General features: G+C 39.4%; 1 protein-coding gene across 7 annotated transcripts in view; it reads right to left on the bottom strand.

The window, feature by feature from the left end:
• Positions 1–376: 376 nt before the first annotated feature.
• The window catches only part of LOC104607258 (uncharacterized), a 44,223-nt gene continuing 31,157 nt past the window's right edge, over positions 377–13,442 (bottom strand). For all 7 annotated transcript variants that reach the window (XR_016085314.1, XR_016085316.1, XR_016085315.1 and 4 more), the window contains 2 exons: positions 747–778; positions 377–582 (listed from right to left, as the gene is read on the bottom strand). The gene's annotated coding sequence lies outside the window, so the exon portion shown is untranslated. The remainder of the gene's footprint in view (positions 583–746; positions 779–13,442) is intronic.

Here is a 13,442-nt window from a genome sequence, read left to right as displayed (position 1 = left end):
TCAGTTTTTTATATTTATAATATATATTATAAAAAAACATATAAATATATAATAAAAATAGAAATACATATAAAACATTATATTTTAAATAATAAATAATATATCATATATTATAAATATATATTTATATATAACGCATATTTATTAATTTATAATATATAAAATATATATGAAATATATATATATATATAATATACATAAATATATATAAAATATAAAAAAAATATATATGTATACCAGTCAGTTCTGTTAACCACTGGTTTTCCATATTGCGAAACCAAACCGGTTTGGTTCAATTTATCAAATTTTTTATTCGGTTTTGGTCGGTTTTTTGGTTCGGTTCAGTTTTTTGGTTTTTCTTGCTCACCCCTAGATAAAAAGTTTAATAATAACAGCATGATAAGGGTTGTAAGAAATGCTTTCAACATCATAATAACTAGTAACAAGTTTAATACAGCTTTTATCAATAATGCGGCATCTTGACCCATCTGCATCACAATATACCCTTCATTTAGATCCTCTTTCCATATAACTACGCTGTTAAAATGCCACGGTATTCGTGAGTTGAATTTCCAAAAGATCCTGCAGTGATTCAATCATTTTGACTCAATTAAACACCCTTGCCTTGACAAAAAGCGTTGACATCCCAATTATTTTAAATGATAAACAATTTATTAGCAAATTGCCCATAACCCATCAGCTCATATTTGAAAATGGATAAAGCTAAAAAGGGCAGTGCTTCCTACCTTTCTTTAGTTCGGTTTCATCCATCATTCAACTACAGTGAAAAAAATACATAATTTAGTATTGATCAAGAGAAAAAACACCTTATTCTCTGATAGTATTCATCTCATCTTGGAAAAATAAAGGATAGGTAAATTTGATCAAAAGGGGAGAGAGAGAGAGAGAGAGAGAGAGATGATAGGTAAACATACTTTAACTATTAAACAAGATCCATAATAGCCAAACAACAGAGGATTTAACCTTCTTCCCTTAATTAGATCATAAGCTTTACAGAAGACTCATATGCTGTCTGATTTTCATTAACCCCCAAATGCATGCAAAAGGACCTCCAATACCATAGCAATGCATATCAATCTCCACTATGATGCTTCTAATAAAACACAAAAATACCAGTAGGCTTTTTTTATAGATAAAAAATTGATATGCTTGTGGAGTCGCATTTAGTGATGATAAAACTGAATTTATGGTCTTCTTAATGTTTTACACAGAATTTACATATATTGTTAAGATTGTTTTTTATTTTTTCTTTTGATAAGAAAAATATATTGTAAATGTGTATGCTAAGATGGATGAGTGGAAAAAAACTAGAAAGAATAGGATCAGAAATGAAGTCATTAGAAGGAACTTAGGAGTAGCTCCAAATAGGTGATATAAGAGAAAGCAAACTAAGATGGTTTGGTCATTTGTATAGTAGACCATCAACAGCACACATAAGAAGTGATTTGTTACAAGGAGCTTGAAGGGCTAGGAGTAGACCAAAAGGGGCATGGCTCGAAGTAGTAAGAAATGATTGAAGAGCTCATAAATGTACCAATGGATGACATTAAACAGAAGGGAATCATGAAACAGGATTCATGTAGCCAACCCCATATAGTTGGGGTTTTTTGTTTTATGTTATTATCTTTTGATGGGAGCAAACAGGGGAGGGGGGTACCCATCCCCTTTCCCTACCCCCCCCCCCCCCCCCGTGGTGGATATGGGATTAGATCTAGGGTCTCCACAACAACAAAACAGCACTCAACTTGGTTACCAACCAGTTGGCATATAGTTGGGATAAGGGTTGGACGATGATGATTTTTTTTATAATAAAAGAAAAAAGAATTCATTAGAAAAAATAAAAATAGAATACAAAGGAAGGTGACCAGCAGTCACCCGAGAAAAAAATAAGCAATCTTCACCTCCAACAACCAGCCCCAACCCCTTTAAACATAGAAAAACAAACAGAACTACCCCCCCCCCCCCCGAACTGAACATGACACGACCAAAGCCCTACAACAACACCAAAAAAAATGAGCCAACACTTCAAACTCTGAAAAAATAAATAAAAAGGTACTTGTTTACTTCTTCCCACAGGCTTTACTTGATTTTTTTCGCCTTTGTAGGCAGCCCAATTCCAAACAAACCCCCTTTTAACCTTGCAAACACTTTTGAAAACTGGACTGTACTAAGGAATATCTGATTGTTGAAATGTCTTACAGCTAGGTTCTTCACACCCCTCTGGCCCTTTTGATCACTATTGACTCTTACCAGCTCCAAAACCGCATTCCTCTCAAAAAACTGAATTGAAACCACCTCTTTCTCTCCGTTACAACCAACCCCACCTTTGAGAAAACTTGACTTCTTTTGGTCACAATCTAACCTTGAGTTGACAACCGTCTCTACGGAACCCAAACTCAAATCTCCAACATTTACGATAGGCATCGGATATCTTTCTTCCAAATTTTTGAACATTTTTTCTAGCATAATCCTCCCCTCCAATAATAGGTCAACCCAAAGCCTTACCTCCACCTCTACCTTTGCCACCTTTTCCAAATCAAGTATTCCCTCAACTAAATAAATCTCATCTAAGATTACTTCCTCAGCATCTGAAACATCCTTTTCAGTATTAACATCTTCAAGCTCAATAACATCCTGTGAAGGCTTGCTTCTATATTTGTTTCATCTGTAGGCTTTAATGTTCACATTCTCTTCAATGTTTCCATCACCATGATCCAGCCCTCCTTCAAGACCAACACCTTCCATTAATCCCGCATCCCCTTGTCTCACTGCATCCATATTTGAACAAAAGTGAAGCTTCAAACTCCCTTAAACTCTCATAGCCCTTCAATTCAACCCCCTCAAGCCTCCCATTTTTCTACAGCCAACAAAACTATCTAGAGAATTCAAAACCCCTTCCCTTCCCTTCAACCCCAACGAAACACCATCTTTCGCAAACTCAGAAAAATCATTCTTCCTATCAGAATTACCTTGAGTATTCCTCTCCAGCCTCTCATCATTTGCTTCCCCATCATTTTCAACCCCAGTTATTGGACAATCAAATCTCCCACCATCAAGCCTTCTATCTTCCACTTCAAGATTATGGGAACCCAAATCGAACAAATCACACTCTTCTGAGAGTTTCACCACATCATTGCCAACTCTGGAAGAGGAAATAACACAATCAACCTCAACAGAGTTGCCACAGTTGCTACCCATCTCACCTTCATCTACCAGTGAAGACTCCTCTTCAAAATCAGAGACCTTTACTTCCTCAGTTCCAAGCATCAACATCAAAAAGACAAAAACCACTTTCACCAACACCGACATGAACTGACAGTCCCTCCATATTAGACCTTGTTGTGCCCCAAATCCACTTTTCCAGAAAAGCCTCAGCTACATGCTGCAGCGAATGAGCTGAAGGGTTGAACATCCTTGCACTGGGATCAGAACCGAAGAAATCACGCCATTCCCAAACTTTCTAAAACCAAGACCAACACTCCCCTGTTTCTACTATTATGAATCGATTTCGAAACCTTCCCCTTTAAGTATATTGTAAATATTAATTACAATAAATTTTACATTCTTCTTTCTGGATCTAGAACTTGTTACTTTGAAGATAAGCTGTCACTACTTTTCAACCCAATACATAAACACTTGACTAGTCAAGCTGGAAATCAAATCGATGTTTGTGGTACGGTTCCATATAGGGAAAACCTCCAGAACCATGATGAGATTATAATCCTATTTAACCCAAATAACAGCTCTGATGGAGACACAATCCTGATAACACATGTAGAAGGAAGTTTATTAGTAAGGAAAGTTGCAGTGTGCAAGAGAAAAGAAGATAAAGCCTAGCACTTTTGACAGTAATAGATAGGAACTTGTCACTTTTAGGTTAGTGCTTGTGCTGTTTTCCTTGAGAAGAGCAGTGCTTTCGGCATTCAGTATTTAGAAGCTAGTACAGCATTCTTCCAAATGGTCCAAACCTAGAACCAATAAACCTGAAGTACCCTTTGAAAGAAATTAGCCATTTACACTTCTTTTATGAGCATTTAATGCCCTTTTGAAAGTAATTAAAGCCATTTACACTGGTGCCGCCTGAAGAGAGTTTGACTTCTAACACTTCTCTTCTCCTCTTTCTCTCTCTCTCCTTTCTCTCTTTTCATTATTTTTTATTGTTTCCTCGCTGATAACATGGTATCAGAGTGCAACTTCTGGGCCTGAGAACAGATCACTCATCTTCTTCTTCCTCTCCTTGTTGTCTTCTACAGACTGGGTTCAAGAAAGTGATCTATGACTGATCTAGGAGTTTTTTTTTCTTCCTCTTGGTCGTGTACCATGAAAATTTTTAAAACTAAGTGGTCGAATGCTGTGAGAAGTTTCAGTTTTTCACTTGTCTATGGCCCATGGTGTTTCAGAATTACTTTGCGTTAGGTCCTTGCTGAATGAGATTGGGGTAGATGCAGAGGAGCCCATTATGTTATACTGTGATAACCAAGCTGCAATCAATATTGCCAACAATCCAGTTCAGCATGACAGGACAAAGCACATTGAGGTTGATAGACACTTCATAAGTGAAAGGGTGACAACTTGAGAAGTCTACATGCCTTAATGTCTCCTCTGAGTTACAATTAGTTGATGTCTTCACCAAAGGGATTGCAAAGAACAAGCTTGAACATGACCTACGCAAGTTGGGAATGTGTAACATTTACTCACAACTTGAGGGGGAGTGTTGAGGATTTTGTGCAGATTAGTTAGTTGTTTTTGTTTATTATTTGTTTAGATAGTAAGTGGAGACCATGGCAATCTTATTGGGACCCTTTGGAGTGATGTCTTTAAGTTTTTTATGCAGTTTTATGTGTTAGCCGCCCTATAAGGGCATATTAGTTATTGTACTTATTTTTTACTTAAAGTATAAATACCAATGGGACAGGGCGGACAGATCTGATTTGCTCTCTCTTTCTTTCTCTACTTCTTCTCTTCCCGTTCTCTTCTTCCACAAGAAACTCTTCTTTTCTTTGCGAATTTTTGATTCAGCAGATTTCTACTCCTTCCCTGTTTCTCCTCAAGGGAGAGTAGGGTTGAGGAGACTCACATTCAGGTTCAGCTTCCTCCTCTTCCCAATCCTCCTCTATTCCATGTGTTCCTCCACCGCCATAAGGGCTAGTAAAGTTCAAGAGCCGTGGAATAACCTAAAGCTATATTACCAACACCATTAGCTTCTCTAGAGGCAAATCCTTCTCAGTCAGATACTCTTGTTCCTATTCCTATTGATATGTCTGATCCTTCTACTATTAATGATCTAGATATTCCCATTGCTAAGAGAAAGGGTGTTAGACCTTATACTAATCATCCTATCTCTCATTTTGTCTCCTATGATCATGTCTCACCTTCATTCGATGCCTTTGTTACCTCTATTGACAATACCCCTATTCCTAAGAATGTGGCAAAAGATTTATCTATACTTGAATGGACAGATGCAATGAAGGAAGAACTTAATGCCTTACACAACAATGGCACTTGCGAGTTAGTAGATCTTCCTGAAGGAAAAGAACCAGTGGGATGTTAATGGGTGTTCATAGTAAAGCATAAGGTTGATGGTACAATTGAGAGATGATGATTGCAAAAAGGAATGTAGGACAAAGGTAAGTACAAGCAGAAACCATACACTGCCCAGAATACTACTGCAAGGATGAGCATCATAAAGTTTGCAATGGTGTGGATTTGATGAATGTTATTGTATGAAGATGTTTCATAGAAGATCCTCTCAGATATTTCAGGGAGGAGGTGTCGGCCGGTGCATGGCCTGATTTCAGGCATTCAGAACTCAAAAAGGTGGAGGAAAAGTAGGTGGTACTGGCAGAGGTCCAAGGTGTTGAAGCAAGAAGAAGGTTCTTTCATGATTGCATGGTGGGAAGATTCTGGTGGAGAGTAGGGGTCCGAGAAGTGGAAAACTGGGTAAGTAGATCTTGGAAGAAAGTGGGGGGAGTGAGGGTAAAGAAGTTGGTAGATGACCTTTTCCTTTTCATTTTTCCTTCGAGATCCAATACAGAGTGGATCCTCGACAATGGTCCATGGCAAATGGGGAGAAATCATCTTCTTCTTGATTAGTGGGGAGCTAGTGTAGGATACCTCTATCTGGAATCAAGTGAGGATATTGATCGCTCGGAAACTATCTGGGTTAGGGTGTTTGGTCTTCCTCTGATTCTCTGGTGTCCGAGTGTAACCAAAACAATTGGGGATGCATGTGGTGGTTTTTTGGAAACTGAAGATTCTCTAGAGGAGCTGGCTAGTTGTGAGTGGATTCGTATGAAGGTGAGAAAGAAAGACCCCGTTCCTGAGAAGGTCGAGATTGTGGTTGGGGAGTCTCTTTTCTCAATTAGCATTTGGCCTAAAACTTTTCCGTCAGTCCGAAGATGGAAGAAGGACAATCAAACGAACAATCAAGTTCAAAAAGAGAGGACGGTTTTGGAGACCTCAAAGATGGTGGTTTTAGAAGATGTTGGAGAAAGTTCGCTGCCTCAAGATTCCCTTAGAGGTATTTAGGCCTGTAACATGCTGCCGATGAGGTCGCCAGAGATTGGAGGGGAAGAAGAGACCTTTGATGCAAATCTGGACCGTCCAATCTTAAAACTTAAAACCTATGGAGGGTTTGGATCTTATCTCAAGGGATAGCTTCGAGGTTCGTGTGCAAAAGTTAAAACTGGGAAGTAGTGGGGGAAATTCGATGGTTGAGGATTTAAAAACTTTAGTTAAACAATGTATTAAAGAGATGCACCCATGGAGGAGAACACACCGAACAAGGGGAGGGTGGCTTGACAAGGGTCAGAAGTTGGGGAACGTGAAAGAGAGGGTTTTCCGAGATGGGTCCAGGACCTGGACCCATGTCAATTGAACCCAAATAACCCAAATACCCGATGGTCCCGATCCATGCAAGCATTCAGGAGAAACAAAATTTCTAAGTCCACTAGTGAACCAAGGTGGCCCATAGGAAGACGGTATCTCAACAGCCCGGTTTGTTTGGAGCTGACCTGGGTTAGCCAACCTCCTAAACAATCGGAGATGACAGGGCTCAAAACATCAGCTGAGCCGGATTCTTTGTCATCGGACTCCGAGTTCAAAGGTGTTGTTCAGGCTGCTTCGCCTCTTCCCTTGTATCCTCTTGCTTTGGAGAGTCCGCCAGAGTTTGAACACAAGCGGCAACAAAATCAACTTCTTTCTTTGGTTCCTGTGGAAGACAATCTGTTGGTGGTGACTCCTATTGCAATGATGGGGTCAGATGTGCAAAGTGAAAGTGGGGCAGATCGTCTCAACCAATTCAAAGAGCCGAAGAGAAGTGGGAGAAGCCCTGAGTTGACGAAGAGGAGTGAAGAAGCTCACCTAAAGGGAAACAAGGACAAGACAAATTCTTTGGAAGGCCAGGAAGGTAAGTATAGTAATATTGCTACTAATCTTTCTCCCTGGGTGACGTCAAAGCTCTTGGGGTTGGGAAACTTCCTGGGGATTTCGATGGAGGGGATGAAAGCTGAAATAGTTAAGTTTTTTGAAGGGGTTGAACAAAGAGTTCTTATGGAAAGGGAAAAAATGGCAGCAAAAAAAGGAGGTACTAACTCAAAGAGACATAGAGAAATGATGAGGCTTACGTGGGGGTTGAATGATAAGGTGGGGAGTAGTGAAGGGGAAGCAAGGGGGTCTAAGAAGGTTTGAGGTGGGGGTAATTGGATTCTGATAAGTTTTTCATGGAGTTTAAAATTTTATCTTTGAATGTTAGAGGTTTGGGTTTGGGAAGGAGAAGATTGGTGATGTGTGATTCCCTGAAGTTGTCGAACTCGAAGATCGTCTTGCTCCAAGAAACAAAGTTGGAGAGTTTAGATCCTGCTATTGTCCAAAGTACTTGGGGGGAAGGTCAGGTTAGGTGGAAGGCATTGGCAGCTTCTGGGAGTGTTGGAAGTCTTCTGAGTCTTTGGGATCCTTCTTTTTGTAGCCTTGTTTCCAGAAAAATTGGAAATTTCTCAATTTCTTTAATTATGAAGTTACATGATGGCATAGTTATCCAAATCACAAATGTTTATGGGCCAATAGTTTCAAACCTTAGGGCGGCTTTCTAGGAGGAGTTAGCAGATATGAGAGGTTCACTGATTCATCCTTGGGTCATTGGCAGAGATTTTAATGCGACTGTATCGGTGGAAGAGAAAAATACAAGGGGTAGAAGAACGGGGTCGATGAATTTGTTTGCTGATTTTATCAACAATATGGAACTAATGGATGTCCCTATTCAGGGTAACAAATTCACCTGGACTAATAATCAAGAAAACCCCACCCTGGTGAGGCTGGATAGATTTTTGGTTTCCTCAAATTGGGATGATTTCTTTCCTGATTTTAGGCAGGTCACTTTCCCTAGACCGGTTTCTGACCAGTCCTATTCAGCTTGTTTGTGGTCATCGGGAGAGAATCAGAACGCCTTTTAAACTTGAAAATGCCTGGTTTGAGGAGAACAAGCTTATCCCCTTAATCAAATCTGTGGAATGAGCTTCAGGTGGAGGGTTCTAGCTTTTTTATTTTGGCAAAAAAAATTAGGTGCCATCAAAGGAAAGTTAAAAATGTGGAGCTTGGAGAGTAAATTGAATTCGGGTACTAAAAAGAAAGCTTTATTGAGCACCATTGAAGAGATTGACAAAGCTGAAGAGGTGGATCCCTTAACTGAAGAGTTGAGATTAAAAAGAACTACTGCAAAAATCAGATATGACAAGTTGGTTGTAAAGGAAGAAATGAAATGGAGACAAAGAACCAAAACCACTTGGCTAAAGGAGGGTGATAAAAATACGAAATTTTTCACAAAATGGCAAATGCCCATGCAAGAGCTTCTTCAATCAACAAGCTGGTGTGGGAGGATAGGAGTAGAGAATTATGTTCAGAGATTAAGTCAGTAGTCGCCTCCTTCTATAAAAATCTCTATAGAGAAAGCTGGACCCATAGGCCATTTCCTTCTGATCTTCCTTTCAAGCAGTTGGATGAAGATCAGAAATTTTGGCTTGAGAGACCCTTTACAGAAGAGGAAATAAAGGCAGCAATCAAGAAGTTAGAATGTGATAAATCGCTGGGGACGGATGGGTTTACAAACCTTTTTTATGTAAAATGTTGGGATATTGTGAAGAAAGACCTGTTGAAGGTGTTCCAGGCGTTCCATATAAATGCATTTCTGCAAAGAAGTTTGAATGCTACATTTATTACTCTCATTCCAAAGATTGAGGGGGCTGTAAATATTAAGGATTTTAGACCTATCAGTCTCCTGCACAATTTCTCTAAAATCTTGGCTTAAGTCTTGGTAGAAAGAATGAAAGGTGTGCTAGGCAGTGTAATTTCTAGTAACTGAAGTGCGTTTGTTCTGGGAAGACAGATGGTTGATTCAATACTCATTGCAAATGAGTTGTTAGACTCTAGAAGAAGAGAGAGTACCCCGGGTGTTATTTTTAAACTTGATATTGAGAAAGCTTATGATCATGTTAACTAGAATTTCCTGGACCTGGTACTGGAGAAAATGAATTTTGGGCAGAAATGGAGAAACTGGATCAGAGTGTGTTAAGACCCCAAAATTTTTTATCCTAATTAATGGCCAATCGACGGGGTTTTTTGGTAGTTCTAGAGGTTTGAGGCAGGGAGATCCTCTTTACCCCTTGTTGTTTATTTGTACCATGGAAGTCCTAACTCTTTTCAATAAGAAGGCTGCAGATAATGGGTATTGGGAAGGTTTTGCAATCTCTCCAGGAAAGGAAAAAATTAATATCCTCCAGTTTGCAGACGATACCTTATGTTTTGTTGATGCATCCCCGATTCAGTTGGAATTAGTGCTTTGGATTCTTAGTTGGTTTAAAGTGGTGTCTGGACTCAAAATTAACTTGAGTAAGAGTCAGATCATCCCAGTGGGTCTTGCTCCAAATTTAGAAGAATGTGCAGAAGTGATGGCTTGCCAAACTGCTTATCTCCCAATCAAGTATTTAGGGCTGCCTCTCGAGGCCAAATATTCTTCTTCTGCGACTTGGATTGCAATTATTGAGAGAATGGAGAGAAAATTGGCTTCTTGGAAGGCAAAATATCTTTCATTTGGGGACAGAGTGACACTGATCAAGAGTACTCTTTCTAATCTTCCTACTTACTTCCTCTCTCTATTCCCCATCCCAATAAAAATAGCAAATAGGCTGGAGCAAATCCAGAGGAATTTTTTATGGAGGGGATGGGAAGAGGAAAAGAAGATCATATGGTAAAACGGGAGTAAGTGTGTCTCCCAAAGGAAGCTGGTGAGCTGGGAATAAGGAATTTGGAGAAATTTAATTCTGCCCTTCTTAGTAAATGGTTATGGAGGCTTGCCACTGAAAGAAATGCATGGTGGAGAAACCTTATTGCGGCAAAGTATGGGGTGGAGTGGAGTGATTGGAGATCCAAGTGTCCCCATTCAAGAGGGGCAAGTTTCCTATGGGCAGGTATTTTGAAGAACCTTCCTAACTTCTGGGAAGGGATCAGATTTAAGGTGGGAAATGGGGAAAGAATTAAATTTTGGAAGGATCTCTAGTGTTCAGAAGTGTCTTTTGAAGAAGCTTTCCCTCTTCTGTTCCAAATCTCTGTAAATCAGGATTCTTCTATAGCTGAGAATTTTAATGCTTCAGGTGATTCCATTATTTGGAACCCCCTTTGCAGGAGAAGCTTGTTTGATTGGGAGGTGGAAGAGTATGTGGCACTGTTGGGTTTGCTTCAAAATCAAAAGATTGATTTAAGTCTGGAGGATGAATGGAGCTGGAAATGGAATGCAGATGGTTGTTTCTCTGTTAAATTTATGGTTCTCAAGCTGCTTAGTGCAGGTCAGGAGAATTTCCCCGCCAGGCAGATTTGGAATTCAACTAGCCCCTCTAAGATTAATTTTTTGGTTTGGACAGTGGTTCTTGATAAATGTCTGACTAGAGTTAATCTGGAGAAACGAGGTATTTGTAGAAGAACTGAAGGGTAGTTTTGTAATTCTACTGTATTCTATTATTCTTTCTTGTACTATATTAGGCATGTATTTTAGTGTACAGCTTTTTTATTCTCTTTGTAAGGACAATCTTGTCCATTTACCCTAGTATAAATATCAATTTCCTGGGTTGGTTCGATCAGATTGATCAACCCTAACAGATTTGAACCTCTGTCACTTCTCTTGCTCTTTCACCTTCTCACGAACTGATATGGTATCAGAGCAGGCTGCTCTCTAATCCTTTCCTCTTCCTTTTTGATCGGTTTGAGAACTTTAATCATTGCCGATTGGCTCTAGATTGTTTTGATCTCTCCAGAGATCTGTTCTCTATGTTTTGCGCATCTAGGGAGAGAGATTTCATTAGATCTCTCTCGTATGACATCAGTTTGCAATAAGAATTGAAAGGAAGTGCCGCCTAGGCTCTCTCATCATATTCGGAACTTTTCATCTTGATCCGAGAAGTTTTGAGAGAGATCTATACATCTCCTCTGGGTGGCTGCATCCAGACTTTCCTTTACTGGACTGTGAATCAAGTGTTCTTCATTTGCTGGAACTCGGACAATTTCTGGTGACTGTAAGAGGTTTCTATTATCAGTTTCTTTGTCTCTCATAGTCTGATTACTACTTTACTGCTTGATTTGATTAGTCTTTACTGTGTTTCCTTTTCATTATGGCTCTGGAAAAGAATGAATTTATTTCTGTTAAGTTCGATGGGAGCAACTATGCTCTCTGGAAGTTCCATTTTCAGTATTTTGTTGAAGGGAAAGGCATGTGGGGTTATATTGATGGTTCCACTCCCATGCCTGACGCCAGTGATGTCAAAGTGCTGAAATAGTAAACTGAGAATGCTCAAGTTACTTCATGGATACTTGGGTCTATCTCAATGGATGTCAGTATTCCAATGAGAGGTCTCAAATCTGTCCATGACATGTTCGAATACCTTGAAAAGGTATATCAGCAATCGAATATGTCTAGGTAATATTAGATTGAAATTGATATCTTCTCCTATGTTCAAGGGGAGAAGCGGATTCAGGAATACTATGCAGGATTCGTAAATCTCTAGACTGAATATAAACTGGCTCACTTTGGGGATCTCTAGACTGAATACTATGCAGGATTTGTAAATCTCTAGACTGAATACAAACTGGCTCACTTTGGGGATCTGTCTACAAACTGTTGTGTGAAGACTATGAAGAAGCATCTCAATAAGAGAAAGATCATGCACTTTTTGATGAACCACAAGCCCGATTATGAAACTCTATGCTCTAATGTTCTCAATAGAGAACCAGTGACTAAATTTGATGCAATCCTTGGAGAATTGTTAAGGGAGGAAACTCATCTTCTTACCTCATCTGCACTAGATCAGAAGAAGGAACATGGGATTGATACAGTGTTTTTGGCTACCAAACAGAAGAGTAAGAAAGACTTCTCGAAGTTGTAGTGTTACGAATGCAAAGAATACAGCCACGTGGCATCCCACTGCAATGAGAAAAACTTTTGTTCCTACTGCAAACAGCAAGGACATATTATTGTGGAATGCCCGACTAGGCCTCCCAAGAAAGGACAACATGAGGCTTGTCAGGCCTCAACCGAATCTGTTTCTACTGATACTGCCTCCTCATCATTAGCTCACAAGCCAGATGCTTAGGGAACTTTGACTGAGGAAAAGATTCGTGAGCTCATGTCTTCAGCTATTTCTTTTGCTTTTTTTGCTTTTAGACTGGCTGGTAAGTCTGCTTATTTATGTTCATCTCCTTGTCACATGTGGATTATTGATTCCGGGGCCTCAAATCATATGACTAGGGCCTCCTTCGGTCAGTTCCCCTAAACCTCACACCTTTGACAACCATATTATTACTGCTAATGGTGATTCTCTACCTATATATGGTTGTAATGATTTATATTTATCCACTACTAAGACCAAACCCTTACATCTGCCCAAAACTTTCTTTGTGCCCAAACTGACTACTAGTCTAATCTCTACTGGGCAACTTGTTGATGATGGTAATGATGTCTTATTTACTCATGATGGTTGTTTTATTCAGGACCAGCACACTAGGGAGCTGAAGGGGAAGGGGCGTAGACTTGGGAGGCTATTTGCTCTGGAATTCAAGACAAAGAGATCTTCACCTGATTCTTGTTTACTTTCCGTTACACCTAGTTCTTCTATTTCTTCCTATAATAATGTGTGGCACTTATGGCATAGACGTTTGGGTCACACTCATGCTAAAAATTTGGATTATTTATTTTCCTCTGGTTGCTTGCCTATGAATACTTCTTCAGTTAAAAATGTTGATAAATCTTGTTTAACTTGCTGCTATAGTAAAAGTCATGTTTTACCTTTTCCATCTTCTACTGATCATGCATTTACACTTTTTTATCTTATTCATAGTGATGTTTGGTCGTCTCCAGTTATTTCACGCTTGGGTTATAAGTA

Source organism: Nelumbo nucifera, chromosome 4 (assembly GCF_055504915.1).
Source record: "Nelumbo nucifera cultivar China Antique chromosome 4, China Antique-T2T, whole genome shotgun sequence".
Classification (NCBI taxonomy): Eukaryota; Viridiplantae; Streptophyta; class Magnoliopsida; order Proteales; family Nelumbonaceae; genus Nelumbo; species Nelumbo nucifera.
Note: the sequence above shows the minus strand (reverse complement) of the source record. Positions and strands in the feature narration are given on the sequence as shown.